This window comes from Rosa chinensis, chromosome 1 (genome assembly GCF_002994745.2).
Source record: "Rosa chinensis cultivar Old Blush chromosome 1, RchiOBHm-V2, whole genome shotgun sequence".
Taxonomy (NCBI): Eukaryota; Viridiplantae; Streptophyta; class Magnoliopsida; order Rosales; family Rosaceae; genus Rosa; species Rosa chinensis.
In genome coordinates, this window is record NC_037088.1 from 47,276,489 (window position 1) to 47,296,296 (window position 19,808).

The 19,808-nt window shown below is 41.8% G+C and overlaps 2 long non-coding RNA genes and 1 pseudogene across 2 annotated transcripts; 1 reads left to right on the forward strand and 2 right to left on the reverse strand.

Moving 5' to 3' along the window:
• Window positions 1-1,083: 1,083 nt before the first annotated feature.
• Window positions 1,084-1,869, reverse strand: LOC112181491. The gene is made up of 3 exons (XR_002928876.2): window positions 1,801-1,869; window positions 1,241-1,339; window positions 1,084-1,114 (listed from the first exon to the last, which is right to left on the reverse strand). It is a non-coding gene; the product is annotated as an uncharacterized LOC112181491 (long non-coding RNA).
• Window positions 1,870-3,310: 1,441 nt separating this feature from the next.
• LOC112181490 lies at window positions 3,311-5,166 on the reverse strand. The gene is made up of 3 exons (XR_005808169.1): window positions 5,037-5,166; window positions 4,189-4,261; window positions 3,311-3,337 (listed from the first exon to the last, which is right to left on the reverse strand). It is a non-coding gene; the product is annotated as an uncharacterized LOC112181490 (long non-coding RNA).
• A 101-nt stretch (window positions 5,167-5,267) lies between these two features.
• The window catches only part of LOC112168148, a 16,533-nt pseudogene continuing 1,992 nt past the window's right edge, over window positions 5,268-19,808 (forward strand).

The following is a 19,808-nucleotide window of genomic DNA, read 5'->3' on the forward strand; positions in this document are numbered from 1 at the left end:
CATATATCAAAATTCATCACATCACAGTAATAGTTCTCATGCTTTTGAAAAATAAAATCAGATATTACAAAGTTACTTTCAGATCATTACTAAGCAGAAACTGTAAGAACATTAGATCACTGGTAAATGAACTATCTGATGTTTTTTTTTTTTTTTTTTTTTATCATACAGGTCTTCTAAACTTATGCAAATAAAATTATTGATTAGTTATCAGAAATGAGTTTCAGACCTATCTTCTTTAATACAATGAATTACGTTAAAGAATACCAAAAACTACAAAACAAAAGCTGAGAAATAACCTGTCTTCTTCAGGAACATCCACATGCGTTAGCTTGACGATGGTAAGACCACGTTCAGGCTACCTGCGAAACCAAACAAACCAAACTCAATCCACAAATCACAATAACAACCAACAACAACAATATAACTATACTGTTGACTGAATCCCATCTGGCCAACTTCCAAATCTCCAATTCTGTACAATGTAACTCCAATTCTTGCCCATCACCGACCCATCAAAAATATTAAACTCTCCTCCAGCCTCCTTGCTTATCTTAGCATTGCTCTGAGTAAAGCGCTTCCATCTATTTCATCCATCAACGTTTCAGACCTTATCCTTTTTTTTTTTTTTTCCTTTTGGTCTGAACTCTGAAGTCTTTATCATCAATCCTTTTTTTATGTACTGGTATTTTTATTTAAGTTTATGAGTTTCATGATATTGTTGGTATCAGGTATTGCTCATTTAATTCCTCATTGTTTACAGTATAGAGTACCAAAGAAATTTGAATTTCTTTTCCATTCACTTCCTGCAAATTGAAAGAAAAAAAAAAGCCACGTATTAGTCATGAAAGTATATACTAACAACAAACACAAATCCAGGCCCTCATACCAATAAATCTTAACACAAAAAAACAGCATGCACAGAATGACCAGATCAAACTGAACACAAAACAAATTTTTACAAATAGAAGTAATGAAGAAAAAAGATTATTACCTTTACATCAAAGACCATGAATGAAGTTGATAAGAACTTCATCTTTAAACCCGGGAAGCTCAGTTACTCTATTAGCAGTACCTGGATGCAAAAATCCATATTCGCCTTCCTCATGTCTACCTATAAAACATAATTATACACCATTAATCACACTGACTGGGTATACCCGATTCTGTCAGTTTACCAATACCCCAATTTATTTAATCATTAAATAACTCATGTTGTTGACCGAAGCATGGAACTTACAGAATTGCTGAAGCAGAGGAATCTAGCTTCATAGGTGACACAACTAATACTGTGCATTCTGGAAGTTTTCAATGCCTGAGATGTGAAGCTTCTTAACACCTGTTTGACAAAGAGACTATTGTTAGAAACAGAGTTGATCACAGAATGACTATCGTAGGGTAAGCAAAGTTGGTAACAAATCTATGTATAACAACCTCTTACTTGATTAGTAATGTGCTTCTAAATCTTCAAACAAAGACTTCCAGTTTTTATGACAGTTAAGGCCTAAAAATAAAGATATAAGTTACTTGAGTCAACTATAAAAAGAGACACCGAATCAGAGGTATAGTATAACAAACAAGGGTGTCCAGGTGAGTTCCCCAGCTTCTACAAATGCAGCAATATAGTCTGATCTAAAATTGAGCCTTGTGGGATACTTTGCTAGAGTCGAAATATTAATTGAAAACTCAGATATATTGCTTGACCCCACATACAATACTCTTTTTTATAATCAGCAAACAAAGATTAGAGTGTCCAGAAAATGAAGAAAACCATAAAACAGGAATAGATCCAAATTCTACCTTGTACTTGGAGGCCTCTTGCACTTGATGAATTACACAGGCAAATCCAAGAACCAAAGATGCAAGAAAAGATATATGACTGCCTCCACTTTTGATGGTTAATTAGCTTTCTCAAACCCATATAGGACCAGCATGCCAATCTCCCACAAAGCATTTCTACGTGCAATTACATAATTCCAAGTATATGATTAGAAACTTTGAAACAATACAGCTTAACAAATAATCTATATTGAAAAGACATTGAAATTAGAACTAATATAAGGATCCCATCTCAGAGAGTTCTGTTACAGAAATATGAAGATGATTTTCATGAGAAATTCTTTTCTGTATATTGATGAATATAAAGATAGTTGAATGTAGCAACTGCATTGTTAATAGTCAAACCTAATATATTGGCAACAATAATAGGGAATGAAATTATGCTCTAAAGAAACCAAGCACCAAAAAAATTTCACTTCACAGAAAAATTGAAGCTCAATGAGAACGTATTAGTTTAGAGAAGTGATTTATCTTTTGAGTTTCTAAAGCTATTAAAATCCAATACCATAGTCCATCAAATTAAAACACTGCACTTTCATACAGCACCAGAGACAAACTTTTCTTATTTGGATAAACTCATAGGTGTAACTTTTCTTAATATTCCTTGGGGAAAAAGGATACAATCATTATAAATAAACTAAAATTTTGGTTGCATGGAGACTGATCAGTTGGAATGAGGCATTAGCAAGTTGGTAAAGGATTGGTAATTTCACCGAACGCTCTTGTTACTATCAGGCTAATCCTAATGTGGGGGGATACTATCACAGAGACGGGTTAACAATCACATAGGCAGAATAAGAATAAAATAGAAGGCACAATCAAATAAGAGGCAGAGTATGAGATTAATACAAAATACACTGGAAATGATCTTTATATTTGATTCACAGTATGTCGTAAACGCAATGATCATTATATTTGATTCACAGTATTCAAACAACATCACTAAAACCTCAAAAATAGCAAACCAATCAAACCCAACTCACTCGTGTAATCTGAGTGTTCCTACAATCAATTCCAACATGGTTTGGTAACTTAAGCGACTTTGCTCTATCCTGTCAAAAAAAAAAAAGAAAAAAAATCACCAACTGTAGTAATGCATTGGTTGCCTAGACTAACAAATTGACAGACCAGGCACATGTCCATACTACAGGCTATTGTTGTTTCAGAATATCAAAAGCCACAGCTCTTAGGCAAGTGTAATTCAAAAAAAAAAAGCTTTAATCTTTTGGATAATGAAAAACTAAAAACAACTATAGTCATCAATAACATCCAACAAAAGAAAAAGCTTAGCCCTAGCAAGCTTGCAGCGCTGTTGATCTTGGTGGCTGAGTTGATAATCTGGAAGAGTTGATGTCGGTGTAGATACGGCTTCGAGACCTGATGCTTATGCTTATATACCCAGCCAGAATGGGCAAAGATTAAAACCACGAATTGGGTATTATCGAAACCAAATCCTCTTCTTTTCCTCTCTTTCCAGCACTGGAATCCCTTCTGTTGCCTAAAACACAACAACGACGCCTAATTAGTTACACTAGTAAATGCTTAGCTTGTTTGGCTTTGTATTTTGTGTTTATGTAGGTGTCTGATGTGGTATAATATGTCACTTTGTAACTTTATGATCATTTGGATGTGAGTTTCGATAAGCAATAAGACCTGTTAGTTTCCAAAAAAGACAAGAAGCTGGATAATATATAAGGGTAACGTAATACTGGCCGTATTTATACATAAATATCCAATTCTTCCTCTAGAGCAGGCGCTATTTAATGTAATGGGTTCTATCAACTCTTTTATGTCTTTCCGATTTGTTGGGGGATTCTTCATATATTTCCGAGTGAAGCACTCTCTAAAAATCATACTCAGGCTTAAAAAAGATGTGGTCCCAAATTTGCTAATTGCATATCAGGAGATTGAGCAAAAAGAAAGAAAAAAAAAAAATAAAACACATAGTTCTAGTTAATTAGCAAGGAAAAATAGTCCCCAACCCCTACATTATATTCTTTACCCACTAAATTCCAATTTTACTCTTAAATTAAAATATATATATATATATATATTATAAGTTAATTACCAAATTTTACCGTTGCAGAGGATGAAGCAAAAGAGAATAGGAAATACCAAGAAAATGAAAAATTAATGAATGAAGATGAGCAGGACCAATAAGGAACTAGTATGCTGTATTCTTTTTCAATGAAAGTTTTCAGATCCAAAAAACAACTCCACCAATCAAAGTTTCTTAAAGCAAAAACATCTATAAGAATGTCTTATATATTATTGCACCATATTAATGTTCACAGAATAATAACAATAACAAAACATCCTGGAGATGGACTACTAATGGTGGAGACTTACAACCCGCCAAACACTGCATCCGGCATGGCACCAACCTCCATTACCAAACTTCTCCTCTCAAAATTGTTAGTAGCTGCAGCAAGATACATACCTTGTCAACTCAGCATTCCAGAAATTATGAAGATCAATAGAACTAGCAGCGTGATTTGACACCATTGTTCAAAAACCTTGACTTGAGCTGTGGAGCAACAAGAAGTATATGGTAAATTAAACCCTTGACTGCTGCTTCATATGGAGCATAACCATTCCAACAGGGAAATAACACTCTGGGGTCCAGAATCCACCACAAATTTGCACAATGAATCATGGCATTGGACAGGAATGGATTACGACCTCAAGGAGCCAGGGTGTAATGGGTAGGACAAGGGATTGAGTAGGGTATGGATTGTGATTTTTGGACAAGTGACTAGTACTGGTATATTGTGATTTTTGGACAAGTGACTAGTACTGGAGAATGGTTGTGTCAAGCAAACACAAGTCTTCTATATGGGGTATAGCAAAGATTATCTTGCAAACCAAGCAGAACCTAAATTGCAGAGGTATGGCAGTACAAACATCTGTGCTTACTGCTTAGTGAAAGACTGAGGGAGAAACACCTGGGTGGTCAACGCGTAGAGGACTTTCTATTTGGAGCTGCATACCACCACCAGGTACAGATCCACATATTTACCAAAGAAGAAAACATAAAACGCCAGTGTTTCAAAATCTACATTTTAACAAACTACGCTGCACCCACTCATCAACCAATGACCATAACTATCAACCATCGAATTCTTATCATATTCACTTACATGCTCATCATCATTCACTTTGATACAATCAAACCCGGTAAAATTGAGTCAACTCACCTGATGCCAACGTTGACCCGTTCCCAAGAATTCTAGTGCAAACCTTGGTACGCCTCCTCCAAGCTCGACATTGCAGCTCCCCTCCATAATCCTAAATCTTCAAACCCTGACATCGGAGAGTGATGAATACAACTGTTGGGCAGCAAACGACGGCGTTTTGTTGGTGTAGGGCTATAATGGTCATTTCGAACTTTAACCAAATTTTTCGCGGGACAGTTGTCGCAATGAGAGATGACGCCAGGTACACAACTAACTTACATTAAAGAATGGGAAATTCATTTACCCGATTTTAGGCTAAAACTTGCCCACTTTCTCCACCAACTGTTTTTTAACTCCATTTACCCAAAACACTATAAGAGATTATTTCCCTAATACTCAATTAATTTTTTTTAATTCTTTTTATTTATTTTTGAGACTTTTTTTCCCTCTTCTTCTTTCTCACTTAGAAAGAGAAGTCATCCTCCACCTTGCTATGCTCCGGTAACCAGTGGCCGGCCGCGATCTCCGGCGACCGGTCACCGGAATCCGGCAAACGATGACCAGAATCCTGCGGACCGATCACCGGAATCCGGCTCCCGGACTGGTGACCGGATTCCGGCGTCTGAATTTAGTGCCCCCTAATAATACCCAGTAACCTTATTATTGCCCCCCAGTAATCATATTATTGCCCCCAATACTCATATTATTGCCTCCCAATACTCATATTATTGCCTCCCAATAATCGTATTATTTCCATCTAGTGAATTGTATAAACTCCCAAAACCAAAGTGAATACACTACAGGCACAATTGATCATATTATTGCCCCCCAGTAATCATATTATTGCCTCCTAATAATCATAATATTGCCTCAATAATCATATTATTACCCTCCAATCATCATATTATTGCTCTCAAGTGAACCAAAATGAATACATTACAGATACAAAAAATAATAATAAAAAAATAAAAAAACTCAGGATACCGAAAAAAAAAAATGTCTGGGCACCCACTTCTTCTTCTCCTCCCATCTTTGACTTCGACGGTTGCAGATCTCCTTCTCCGACTTCGATGGGTGAGGCCCGAGACCCATAGCAGAAGCAGTGGAGGGAATTGCGAAAAGCAACATAAGCAGAGCAGTGGTCTACACCAACTTGTTATCGGCCTTGCCGTCGACGATAGCCTACCGACGCTCTGCATCTAGACTTAGTTAAACTCCGATAGCTCCGACCGGAGCTTCAAGGGTGATTCGGGAGTTCGAGGCCGCACCGGAGGTGAGGAGAGAGCTTCAAGCAAGATCTGGAGTTCGAGGCCGCACCGCCGGTGGAGAGAGAGAGCTTCAAGCGTGATCCGGAGTTCGACAACGCACCACCGCACCGGAGAGAGAAAGCACTAATCCTAAGTTCGACGCCGCACCGGAGGTACGGATAGAGAGAGAGAGAGAGAGATCGGTGAGGGGGGGGAGAAGAGAGAAAATAGATCGAAGAGGGGAGGGGGGGAAGAGAGACAGAGACTGAGAGGAGAGAGTGAAAATTTAATAATAGGGGTAAAATTGTCAAAAGATGTTAGATTGGGTAAGTGGGGTTAAAAAACTCCTAGTGGAGTAAGTGGGCAATTTTTAAGCTGAAATTAGGTAAAGTGGTCACGGCCCATGACTCCGGTCACCGGTCGCCGGAGACCGCGGCCGGCCACTGGTCACCGAAGCATAGGAAGGTGGAGGATTACTTCTCTCTCTAAGTGAGAAAGAAGAAGAGGGCAAAAAAGTCCCAAAAATAAATAAAAAGAATAAAAAAAATTAATTTGGTATTAGGGAAATAATCCCTTAGAGTGTTTTGGGTAAATGGGGTTAAAAAACAGTTGGTGGAGCAAGTGAGAAGGGATGGCAATGGGGCTGGTTGGGGATGGGGATCACAATACCATCCCCATCCCCGGGGTCATTCTCTACTCCCATCCCCGCCCCAATCTCCAATAAAAATATATTGGGGATTCCCCGTCCCCATCCCCACTGGGGACTAAGCCTCCAAACCCGCCCCAAATTCCCAATAAGAATTTAATAAATAAAATATTTTTTTTCTCATATTGCCTTTTTTAAAATCAAAATTTACAACAAATAAATTTAAAACATGATTAAATTCATAAATCATAATTTAGTGAGTACAAAAGTCAAAACATCATTTAAAGTAAGGGAAAATCCTCCGTACAGTACATGACATTTTCCCCATTCTAAATTTCAGTACCTCACGTTCAAAAATATCAGAACGGTACCTGAGGTTTTGACCCCGACCGAAGATTGGTACCTAGTGCCGTTAGCTCTGTTACAAAAATGATGGTTGGCATATTTTGATCATTAAATGACCAATTTACCTTTAGTTTTTGTTTTCTTGATTTTTTTTATACAATAAAAAAAATTCTATTAGTTTTGAAAAATTATTTAAATTTTTGGTTTGTCAAATTTTATCTTTTGAGCCCGTACGATTAAACTAGATGCTGTTTCAAGATTGTAGAATTTTCAGAGGATTTTTTCGTACACCCAAGCTATTTTTAATAATTTTTGGAAGTTTGGTAATATCCAAAAATATAATTAAAAATAGAAATTAGAGGCGGTTTAATCTAGAGCATCCATTTTAATCACCGTTTGATCTCAACTGTTGGATTTGAGTATATATAAGTTGAACCAGCTTGAGGAGCACCAGATTACATCCCAGACCGACTTCAGTCTTGACTGCTTTGTAACGATGGCCCCAGACCGATGGTATCTCCACTTTCGGCCAGCACCCGACGTCAGACAGGCGTCGTTCGACTCCTCTTGGCGTCGCTAATGGGAGCTCGGTCGTCCCTGCTTCGAACGACTGGCGATGGAGGCAGGAAGAAGCCCGAAAACTTCTAGGGTTCGCCGGCGAGTTTTCCGATTCCAGCTTCGTCATAGCGTCTCACTGGTGTCAGAAGCTTCCTTTTGACCTCGCCGACCTATCCATAGTGTTGGTTTGTCCTGATGATAAGACATGAGAGAGAATCGAAGGGGAGAATAATTTTGGGATTTCTGGCAAGTTTCCAAGCTTCTAGCCGGCTGGCCGGCCAATCTGTTTTAGTTTGCTTGCAATTATTTGTCTTTTGAAGATTATGCTTTTTGGGTTTTGATTGTTTCAGTGAATAATTGGTAGATTGGGTACTGTGATTTGTTGGGCACTGTGTTATTGAATCAGAATATGCTTTGGATTTTGATTTTGTCTGAAATAAATAATAGGAGAGATAGCTGATACAGATCATAATCAGGGAAGAGAAATAGAGAAAACTGATAGCGGAGTGGTTAGTCACTTAGTCCAAAGACTCCAAACTTGAATAGACCAGAGAGGACGAGAGAGAGAGGAGAGTTCTGGGTTTGAATGGGACGAGAGAGAGGACAGTAGGGAGAGAGAAAAAATAAGAAAAAAAAGTTTAGATAAAAGAATAACGAATTAAACATGAAAAGAACGAAATTATCCTTCAACCGTTAATTTTTGTAACAGAGCTAACGACACTAGGTACCAATCTTCGGTCGGCGGGTCAAACTCAGGTACCGTTCTGATATTTTTTGAACGTGAGGTACTGAGGTTTAGAATGGGGAAAAGGTCAAGTACTGTACGGACGATTTTCCCTTAAAGTAAAATAGTAAATGTCTATATTTATTATTTATATTATAAAAAATAAAATAAAATAAAATATATTGGGGCGGGTTTGGGGATGGGGATCACAATAACATCCCGCCCATCCCAATCTTAGATAGCGGGATTGGGGATCCTCATCCCCATTCCCCATTTGTCCCTGAATTCTCCCCCCATTAGGGGCGGGTATCCAATGGAGCTCCGCCCCGCTGGGGATTTTGTCATCCCTACAAGTGAGCAATTTTTAGCCTAAAATCGGGTAAATGATCATTTCCCATAACTAATATGCTATTTGCACCTCCCTAATTTTCCCACAATGCCCCGTTGTCTAATAAAATCTATAAAAGCCTCTCTTTTTTATTTTTATTTTTTTGGAAAGAGAATAACCTCGGAGTCCATGCCCATGAATCAAAGTCGCCCACAACAAGCATGTGATCCATGAATTCAAGGACATGCAGTATATATAATTTTTGTAGTCAGAGCGTCTTGATACGTTTACATACTTTTCTATAGAGAGGGCTTCTCTTCTTCTCTGTCAAATCATTTCTTTCCTCTGCTATATCTCTGATCTCTTTCTCTAGAACCTTTCCTTTCTTTCCAAAAGTATGATCCAGCTCTGCTAGCTTTACTTCAAGTTTCTTGTCAATAGCATTTGGCTTTTCTAATAGTTTGTCATCTTTCTCCTTCATGTCATTGAATTCTTCTTGATCATCATCATCAACAGCTCGAATGATTTTTTTTTTTTCTTTTTCAAATCCAGCATCTTCTAGAAGATCAAATGAGGGCTTCAGTTGTTCCTGGAATGACTCCATAGTTAGCAGGATCATTTGGATCACAGACTTCCAAGAAACAAAAACAATCCCATGAGATTTGATAGCTCAAAGCTATTTGCAACAAAAAAAAGTTTATGGGGTTTTGCCATTTAAATTAGTTGGTAGGAGGGTTATGGAACTCTTTGAAACCCAAACAACATCACCATAATTCATCAAAATTATATTCTCAGTCAGCTTTCCTATGTGGGATCGTTTCTAGATTTTCATTCTTTTATTGACGTTACAAAAAAAAAAAAAAATCAAAGCAAGAAGAATGCGAGGGGAAAGTTTATATTCCCCAAAAAATCTTGGCATCCAATCAAGAAATGTTAATAAACGAAACAAAACCACATAATTTCTTTAAGTTGAAGACTACTGTTGATCGTAGAGGTAAGAAGAATTTTTTTTTCTTCTTCCTCCTCTTTTGTATCTTTATTGGTAATTTAGCATAAGTTGACTAAGTCAACTATCACTTGAAAAAATGAAGATGTCCAAATACTAATTTTGAGGTATGAATAGAACCTCCCAAAACATTTTCCTTACATGAGGAAAAAAAATCTATTTGTGCACCTTCAAATTACAAACTTTACAAATAATAAGCATCAAGTTAATCAATTTTATTAGAGATTATTGTTAGATTTACAAGCACCGCTAATAGACCACATTGAAACTCATAATGGGTTTCATGATCCAATAAGCACATGTGGTGCCCTATTTCAGTAAGAGAAGACTCCAAATTGTATCTCACTAGTACTGTATTTGGTTCCACTAGGATAGTCGCAGATTGATTACATCAAATTAAAGTGCTCCAATTCAAGCCCACATAATTTCATAAATGAATTTATATTCGACCTCGGATTTCAAGTTTTAGAATTCCTATACTATTCTCATTTTAAAGATGATAAAAAGATTTTACTCATACCCTCATGGTGAAGTCAAATAAGACAATATTGAGAGAATCAATTTTTTACTGATAATTTTATTACACCCATTCTGTGGTGTATATAAACAGATTACAATCGTACTACAACGCACTACACCTATTGTGTACAACTGTACTACACAACATTCACAAGGTAAGTAATTACAATTCCCATGTAGTCTATTCCTAATAGGGAACGATGACTCACACTAACAGGTGACTCGAACTCAAGACCTTGATTTTAGGTAGTGGGTGCTCTAACCACTGAGCTAACACTACATATTTTGTCGGAATTGGACGACTTGGCGTTACGGATATCAAATTGATTTGAATGTGTAAAGTCCAGTACTTTTTCTACCTATAGCTACCAGCCTATCACCATTATCACGTTATGCAAGTTTGCTGCAAACAATTTAAATGTTTCAAACTATTCGTGTCTCTTTTCACAAAAAAAAAAAAAAAAAAAACTATTCATGTCTCTTTGAAAATCTGATGATAGCTCATTGCCTGTGCAAATTTTGAAGTATAAAGAGTGTTTTTGGTTTTTTCATACCAACACAGAAAAAAATTATTGATATTTCAAAAGAAGGTTTTTGATTGGGTAGATAAATTTGCCACTGGGAAAAACATTCATACTCGATACTTTTCCTCTAGGCAGGACAATTTTTAATCTTTTTTTATTAAAGAACCATAACACTAGCTCTGGGATTAAACAGAGGACCAAATTCTAACTGCAATCCATTCAAAACTCTCCGCAGCTCCGCCATACCCTTTCCCCCATTCCCAAAATACAAAAAACTTCAATTTCCATTTGAGGTTCAACTCACTCAGTCTCAAGAAGTTTCCATAGTCTCGCAGACATCGATCATACTGTATTCAAATTCTTATCTCTCAATTGAAGCACGTACCTTTCAGCCATCAATGCTCGAGTTGCAAGAGATTGAAGTTTCTCCATGTTGCTCTCAGCAGAAAATCACCTTTTGGGAGTGTTGTTGTGGCCAAATTCGGAGCTTCTGCTCCGTTGGTTATAAGGGTAAAGCTTGATTTTCTGTTTGGGATTCTGTTTAGTTTGGTGTTTTGCTGGGAATTGTACCTGTAGTCCCGTACAAAGTTACTTTTCTGTTTTATTTATTTATCATTCAAATTTCACATCATGCACATAAAACATACAATTCACTACACCCAACTGGTTTAAAGTACAGAATAAAAATTACTAGTTGTTATATATCTTCCGGTCGTTTCAACTTGATCATCTTTGAAGGTTGTGAAAATACTAGGATGAAACAAATATGCCTTGGGGGGGGGGGGGGGGGGGGTGAATAGGCTATTCTCGGAGAAATCACACTTTCTTTCAAATCAAAACGTAACAGACAATACAAGGATTGAAGCACAGGTATGGATCCCAAAATAGCAGAAAGACAATACAAGGATTGAAGTACAGGTATGAATCCCAAAACAGCAGAAAGAGAACTAGGCAAACCAAGATAATCACAAACGCACAGCAACCAAGAGACCAGAATTGTTTGCGCAGTAAAAACCTCAAAAATGAGGAAAACAACTGCGGGGCCTTTAAGGTTAAAGACCCTAATGAAAAAAATCACTCGATGAAAGAATACAAGTTCTTTACAAACAACCCAAAGCTCTGACCTCGGCTTACGTACTAGACACACTAGTAGATTGTCTAATCATGTCCTCATAGATCTTCACCACCTTTGAACTGTCTTCACTTGTTGATAGGTGCTGACCTCGACCTTCAACCTTTTACGCAAATCAACGACTCCAACTGACCTTGAGAGCACTTGATGTGAAGAATGTAATGAATGATGAATGTGTTTGACTCAATGATCTACTTAAACATGGAACAAGTAGTTTATAGACTCGAATTTGAAGCACATGGTTTCTCACAACGCTAATGGAGAAAACTTTGACTCAATAGATGCACAAAACTTATACGCTCAAAAAGTCACAGATGAATGGTTATACACGTTGTATATATATTTAGACTCCCCCTAAACCTTGGACAATAAAGACTCCAAAACCTAATTGACTCCTAATATGGAAGGAACAAATCATAAAAAGATATTCAACAAATAAACATGATTCTATTCTTAATAAAGACGATAAGACGTAACAGATCAAATCATATAGAGAAATATCCTTTTACGACCCAACTAATGTATACGCACAAAACGTGAAAAAGAAGAAATAACATCCAACGTCCTGACCTGATAGGGATTGCAGAACAGATTGCAATCCCAGTATGCATGTAGATTGACCTTAATGAAACCTGACCTGACGGGGGTTGCAGAACAGATTGCAATCCCAGTATGCATGTAGATTGAACTTAATGAAACCTGACCTGATAGGGATTGCAGAACAGATTGCAATCCCAGTATGCATGTAGATTGACCTTAATGAAATGCAAATGCATATGCCCATACCTGGAGTGCATCGAAGAGTCAGCTGGAGCATTGTATGATCATATATCACTTCCAGTTTACACTTGATAACTCTAGCAGACCTATGATTCTAGCTTTTGTATTAGGAATGCCAACATACATCAAACCTATACTAACAGGTTGAACCTTTCTTCACTTTGATCGACTACCAGAAGGAGAGCCTATCTTTCATCTTGTCAAGAAACTTGAAATAAGCATGTCTCCATGACCTCTTTATCACCAAGCTGCCAAACACAGCCCAAAATCCCACAATGAACCCAACCTGTGATTGTATACAACCATATTTTTTCACATTCATCTTCTTCAACCTCTGGATCCTTATCATTGTTGGAGGATGAGCTGCATTCGGTTGGCAATGGATGCCCACAAAGCCCTGAGTTTCCTCCAAATGAGGTTGGATCGTTGAAGGTAAGGAATTGGTTGGTTGATGGAATTGGCCCAGAAAAGTTGTTATGTGACAAGTTCAATTTGCTTAGTGAAGTCATGGAGGTCATGCTCGAAGGAATTGGACCCCAAAGATGATTACTAGAGAGGTCAAGAGCCTCTAATAGATGTAAGCTTCCGATACCATTGTCAAGAGTAAAAGATAGTCTAAGTCAAGAAAGTCAAGGTAAAAGATGCATACATCAGCTAAATAGTATAAATAGAGATAATCTCTTTCAGATAATTTTTTTGTACTGTAATGTGAGACAACCATTTGTACAACTACCAGAAACTTTAATACCAGGGCTCCTCTCTCTTTCTCTCTGTTTCTTCATCTTCAATCTCTAGCTAAGGTTTCAGTTTTCACCATTGTTGATTTACCTCCAAGCTTCTATCATCATGACCTTGATTTTTAGCATGGCATCAGAGCTCATGGTGGCTTGACCTGTGCTCATCTTGTTTGTTTCCGCTGCAATCTTCCTCTTTGTTTAATTACCAATAGAAATCCCAATTACCAAATCAAGAACCCTAGAAATTGCATCTTCTTCATAATTTCTGTACAGTAACCAGTCAAATACCAAAGATTTGTACAATTACAAAGTGAAATCAACAAAAAAATCGAGTCTTTACAATTACCAGCAAGAAATTCAAGGTCTGATCTGTGTTCGTAGCTGTACTTCTTCAATTTCGAGTTCGTAGCAAGCTTTTTATCAAGGTTTGATCTGTGTTCTTCGTTGCTTTTCGTTCATCCTGAAGATCGTAGCGAGTTCATTTCAGCATTTGATTCGGTTTGTAGCAATTGCTTCTCAAGATCCAGTCTTTTAGCTCATACAGTAGTCACAAGCTTAGTAGCTGTTCATCTTCAAAGTTTCAGAAAAATTGTTCATCTTTAAGATCCAGATATTTGTGCATCTTCAAGATTTGATATGGCAACCTCAGGCCAACATTGCAATGCAGTCTCTGTGCAACTAGATGAGACAAATTACCCAACTTGGGCATTTCTGATGAAACATTATCGAAGGCGGCATGGTCTACTGAAATTAGTGGATGATCTCATCCAATATTTGAAAACGCTGAGGCGTAGGTCAAGGCGTTTATCGGTGAGCCTCAAGAAGGCGTTCGCCTTGAGGCGTAAAGCGTAAGCCTTACGTATAAAAGACCTATATTGATGTAATTATTACACTTATATATACCAACTTCATTTTCATCTGAAACAAATCACTACTCACATTACTTTGAGACCAAAATATTTCAGGTTTCTGGATATTGTACATGCATGTCCATTTGCAAGCATAATTAGCTATAATGAGCCACGCTCATGGTACCACAGGGGTACCAACGCCCACCATATGAGTGACTGACGTAAAGACAGTTAGCCGGGTTACCGCCTGAGCCCCGGATCAACCCCAAAGCACCGCCGACGCGCCGCCACGCGCCGTGTCAAGATGGCATCAGAAGCTACTGAAACTGGGAACTGAAGCACCATCAGTCCCACATCGAAAACAAAGAGAAGATCATCCTCTTCCTCACCTATAAAAGGTCCTCTCCTCTCTCCTCATTTATTACGCATTCAATACTTACCTACTGTTACTTTGTCAACATAAATACATTGACTAACTTAGGCATCGGAGAGTTGAAGACCGCCCGGCGCGGTCTCCCTCTGACGCCCATTGTATTTTATTTGACAGGTAACGGGAACCATTCACAACAAAGGTATCGATCCGCCTGCCGGATCAGCGTTAACTAAGGTCCAGCTACCGCTAGACTTTTAGACATTAACATTGGCGCCGTCTGTGGGAATCCTTGAACAGAAGGTCATCCCATCACAGTTACCATGACTAACGGTAGGGGGAAATATCGGGGAGCAGGCAGACCAGTCCGCCGTTCCCCAACCCGCCCGCCCAGCGGTAAGCATCAACCGCGCACTATTCAACACCCCGGTCAACCCAGGCGGTGAAACAAATCCAAGCAGCAGCCGTCCCCCAGGTCAGGACCTCACCGCCTTGTATGACTGGCGCTGGCGGACCTCCACAAAGCAAACAGAGAGCGCGAGCAGGAACGCAAGGAGAAGGCGGAGGCCCAAAACCAAGTGGCCACGCTGATGACACGTTTCGACGAGCTAAGGCGAACGCTGGACGCAAACGCCAACCCTGCACGAAGTGAGCAGTCACACAGCACCAGACACAGCCGGCCTACCGCTGGTATAGGACCCATCGTGCAAATGCAGGTACCGCTAAGCCCACCTGAGCTGGCAGGAATGGGACCACCCCCTATCCCACAACTGCCGGAGCAGGAGGCGGAGTCATCGCTGCGCACCCACCACTCGAGGACTAGAACAAGGACTGAGGGTAATCTACCCATTCCCGGCGGGGGTTCGCTCCGCGGAACGCCCGAGCGGGCCCCGCTGGCGACGCAACCACCCAAATTTTGGAGAGGATGCAGCAGTTAGAACGGAGATTAATCCTGGCGGAGGCAGGCACCCCGGCGCCAGCCCCAAACCCACTCTTCGCGTCCAGGCCAGGCCCATTCACCGCCACAATTTTGCAAGCCGTCAGACCAGCGTTTGCAAAGACCCCAAAAATGTCACATTATAGCGGTAAGACCGATCCCTTCGTCCACATGGACACGTTCAAGAAGGTCACCAACAACAAGGGATTTGATGACGCCACCCTGTGCCACTTGTTCAGCGAAACGCTGGATAGTGAGGCAATGAGTTGGTTTTTCGAGTGTCCGCCAGGGTCCATCGACTCATTCCACGCATTATCTCATGCTTTCCTCTCTCGATTCATCTTGTTGTCCGCCGGTCATCACAACACGAGCCAGTTGTTTGGCGTCAGACAGGGAGGGACGAATCATTGAAGGCATTCGTCACAAGATGGCGAGCGGCAGCATCTCAGTGCCGCGATCTCGATAAAACAATGGCTTCGGCGGCTTTCAAGCAGGGACTCCTCAAGGGACCATTCCTATCACCTCAACTACAATCATCCAAATGCGGCGTATGATCACCTTATGAGTGAGGCGGTCATTCATGCCCAGGCAGAGTTTATCACATATGGAGAAACCCCACCGCCACCAGCAACACCAACAAAGTCATCTCAACCCTCCTCCAGCCATCAAGAGACCGCCAGCAAAGCCCCCACTGCACCGCCAGCTGACAAGAAGAGGGAGTGGCAGCAGGGCGGTTACCAAAGCAAGAGGCAGAAAGACAACCACTACAAGGGCAACCGCCAATCCCAGGGGACAATCGCAACAAGCAGACGGAATCCTCTCAGCGGTATGCAGTGTTCACCGTCCTCACAGCCTCGTACGAGGAGATTTACAATCAGTGCAAGGATCAGATACCACCGCCACCCTCGCCGAGATTCCCCAAAAAGGGTAAGCCAAGAAACACCGGCATGTGGTGCAAGTACCACGAGGACAGCGGTCACAATACCAACAGTTGCAACGCTCTCAAAACAACCATTGAGACCCTATACCGTGACGGCAAGATGGATCAATTCAAGGTGCGCCAACCGCCACCTGTGATTGCCAACATTGAGCCACTGGGCCGCATCAACACCATCGACGGCGGGGCTCCAATCACCAACATGTCTCACAGGGCAAGAAAGCGTTACGCACGCGCCAATCACCCAAAGGAAGTCTGTAACATCCGCTACGAGAGATCCACCAAACTCCCAAAGTCTGGTTGGGAGCCCATCACCTTCTCAGAGGAGGAGGAGCGAGGAGTACATCTACCCCATGACGACCCATTCCTGATCGATGCCATTCTCGACAGATGGTCAGTAGGAAGAATCTTGGTGGATAGCGGATCTGCTGTCAATGTCATATTCAGCGGTTGTTACAACAACCTTAAGCGGAACAAGAAACTACTACAAGACCATGAGCCATTGCTTAGCTTCTCCGGCGATATCACTCAGCCGCTGGGCTCTGACTACATGCGGTTAACCATCGGCTCCAGTCCATGTATGGCGGAGGTACATACCGAATTTATAATTGTGGACTGTTTCAGTTCGTATAACGCCATCATAGGACGGCCGGCACTCAACAAGCTCAAATGCATCATCGCCGGATACATGCTTCTCATGAAGTTCCCCACACCCAACGGCACAGGCTGTGTCAGGGGAAGTCAGCAACTGGCACGAGAATGCTACTCTACCACCATTGCGCGGTCAACCCGCCGCCACGAAATCCTAACGGTAGGAAATCAGGCACCGCCACCAGATATCTTCGAGGATCCTAGGGATGAGGAGGAGAAATACGTAAGGAAGGAACCGGTCAATCCTGAAACATCGTTGAAGGTCATCAGCATCTCTGACGAGCACCCAGAGCGGACAGTCCGCATAGGAGCTCAGCTAGACCCAGAAGTAGCCGCAGAACTCACTCAATTCCTGCGGGACAACGCCGCCGTTTTCGCATGGTCATATGCGGACATGCCAGGTATCTCTCCCGAAATCATCACACACAAACTAACCATTAAGCCATCCTTCCATCCCATCAAGCAGAGGCGAAGGGCCTTCGACGAGGAGAAATACCGCGCCATAGGAGAAGAGGTCGCCAAACTCCAGGGCATTGGATTCATCCGCCAGGTAATCTATCCCCAATGGATCTCCAACCTGGTCATGGTCAAGAAGCCTAGCGGCAAGTGGCGGATGTGTGTCGACTTCAAAAATCTCAACAAGGCGTGCCCAAAGGACAGTTTCCCTCTCCCACGCATTGATCAGCTGGTTGACGCAACCGCCGGGCATGAACTCCTCAGCATGATGGACGCTTTCTCCGGCTACAATCAGATCAAGATGCATCCCAGCGATCAGGAGTGTACCACCTTCACCACCGACAAGGGCCTCTATTGCTACAATGTTATGCCTTTCGGTCTGAAGAACGCCGGAGCAACTTATCAGCGGCTGATGAATGCTATGTTCGCTGAACATTTGGGCAAGATAATCGAGGTCTACGTGGACGACATGTTGGTCAAGAGTATAAAAGCCAGCGGACACGTGGCAAACCTCAAGATCATAGTTACCATCCTCCTGGCCTATGGCATGCGCCTCAACCCAGAAAAATGCTTCTTTGGCGTCACCGCCAGCAAATTTCTGGGTTATATCGTCAGTGAACGAGGCATCGAGGCTAACCCGGACAAGGTGCAGGCCATACTCGACCTGGCAGACCCTGAGTATAAGGTACACGTCCAATGCCTCCAAGGCAAGTTAACCGCCCTCTCTCGATTCATCTCCAGGCTCACTGACAGGTGTGCCCCATTTTTCAAACTCCTCAAAACAACTCACAAGAAAGTCATCAACTGGAACCCAGAATGTCAGGCGGCGTTTCAGGGCTTGAAGGATTACCTGGCGGCAGTCCCACTACTCTCTATCCCTGTGCAAGGAGAGACACTGTTCATATACCTAGCGGTATCGGTATCAGCGGTGAGTTGCGCCATTGTCCGGCGGGAGGGACAGGACGAGCTCCCAGTTTTCTACGCCGGCAGGGGCATGAACGGGGCAGAAACAAGGTATCCACCCTTAGACAGCTAGCTCTTGCACTCATCGTTGCCGCCAGGCGCCTCCGCCAGTATTTTCAAGCGCACACAATCCACGTGCTGACCAATCAACCACTGAGACAGGTGATGCAGAACCCTGAACATTCAGGGCGCCTCAGCAAGTGGGCCATCGAGCTCAGTGAATTTGACATAGACTACAAGCCAAGAACCGCCATGAAGGGTCAGGCGGTAGCGGACTTCATCGCCGAGCTCACTGAGCGCCCAGTCCCAGCACGGAGAATGAGCCCGGGACGGAAATGGTCACCGCTAAGGAGCCAGCTCCCCTACAATCAGATTGGAACCTGCATGTGGACGGCTCCGCCAGCGCCAAGGCCAGCGGCGCAGGAGTCATCCTCACAGGCCCTGGGGGGCTGAATGTGGAATACGCACTAAAATTCAACTTCAAAGCCTCCAACAACATGGCGGAATACGAAGCACTCATTGCCGGCCTACTCCTCGCCATCGATTCAGGGGCTGACAGCGTCAACATCTTAGTGATTCCCAGTTGGTCGTTAATCAGGTCAATGACAGCTTCCAGGCCAAGGACCAACAGTTAGCGGCATACTTGGGGTACGTTAAGACACTCCTCAAGAAATTCAAATTTCATAACATCACACAAATCCCCAGGGAAAAGAACGCCAAGGCTGATTCACTGGCAAGGCTAGCAACCGCCCAGCCACATCAGAGTCCAGCGGACACAAGAGTGGAATGTCTTGACAAGCCAAGTATCACAAAAACCCTGGCGGAGATCTTCAACATTGAGGTCAATACCAGCTGGATGGACGAAGTCATTGAGTACAAGCGCAACGGCACATTGCCGGACGACAAGTTAAGGCGCGACAACTCCAGCGGAGGGCAACCCGCTACAACATCCAGAACGGCAAGCTGTACCGCCAGGGATTCACCCATCCCAACCTCCGCTGCCTAACCCCAGAGGAGGGAAAGGTCGTTCTGGCAGCAATTCATAGCGGAGAATGCGGAAACCATTCAGGCGCCAGATCCTT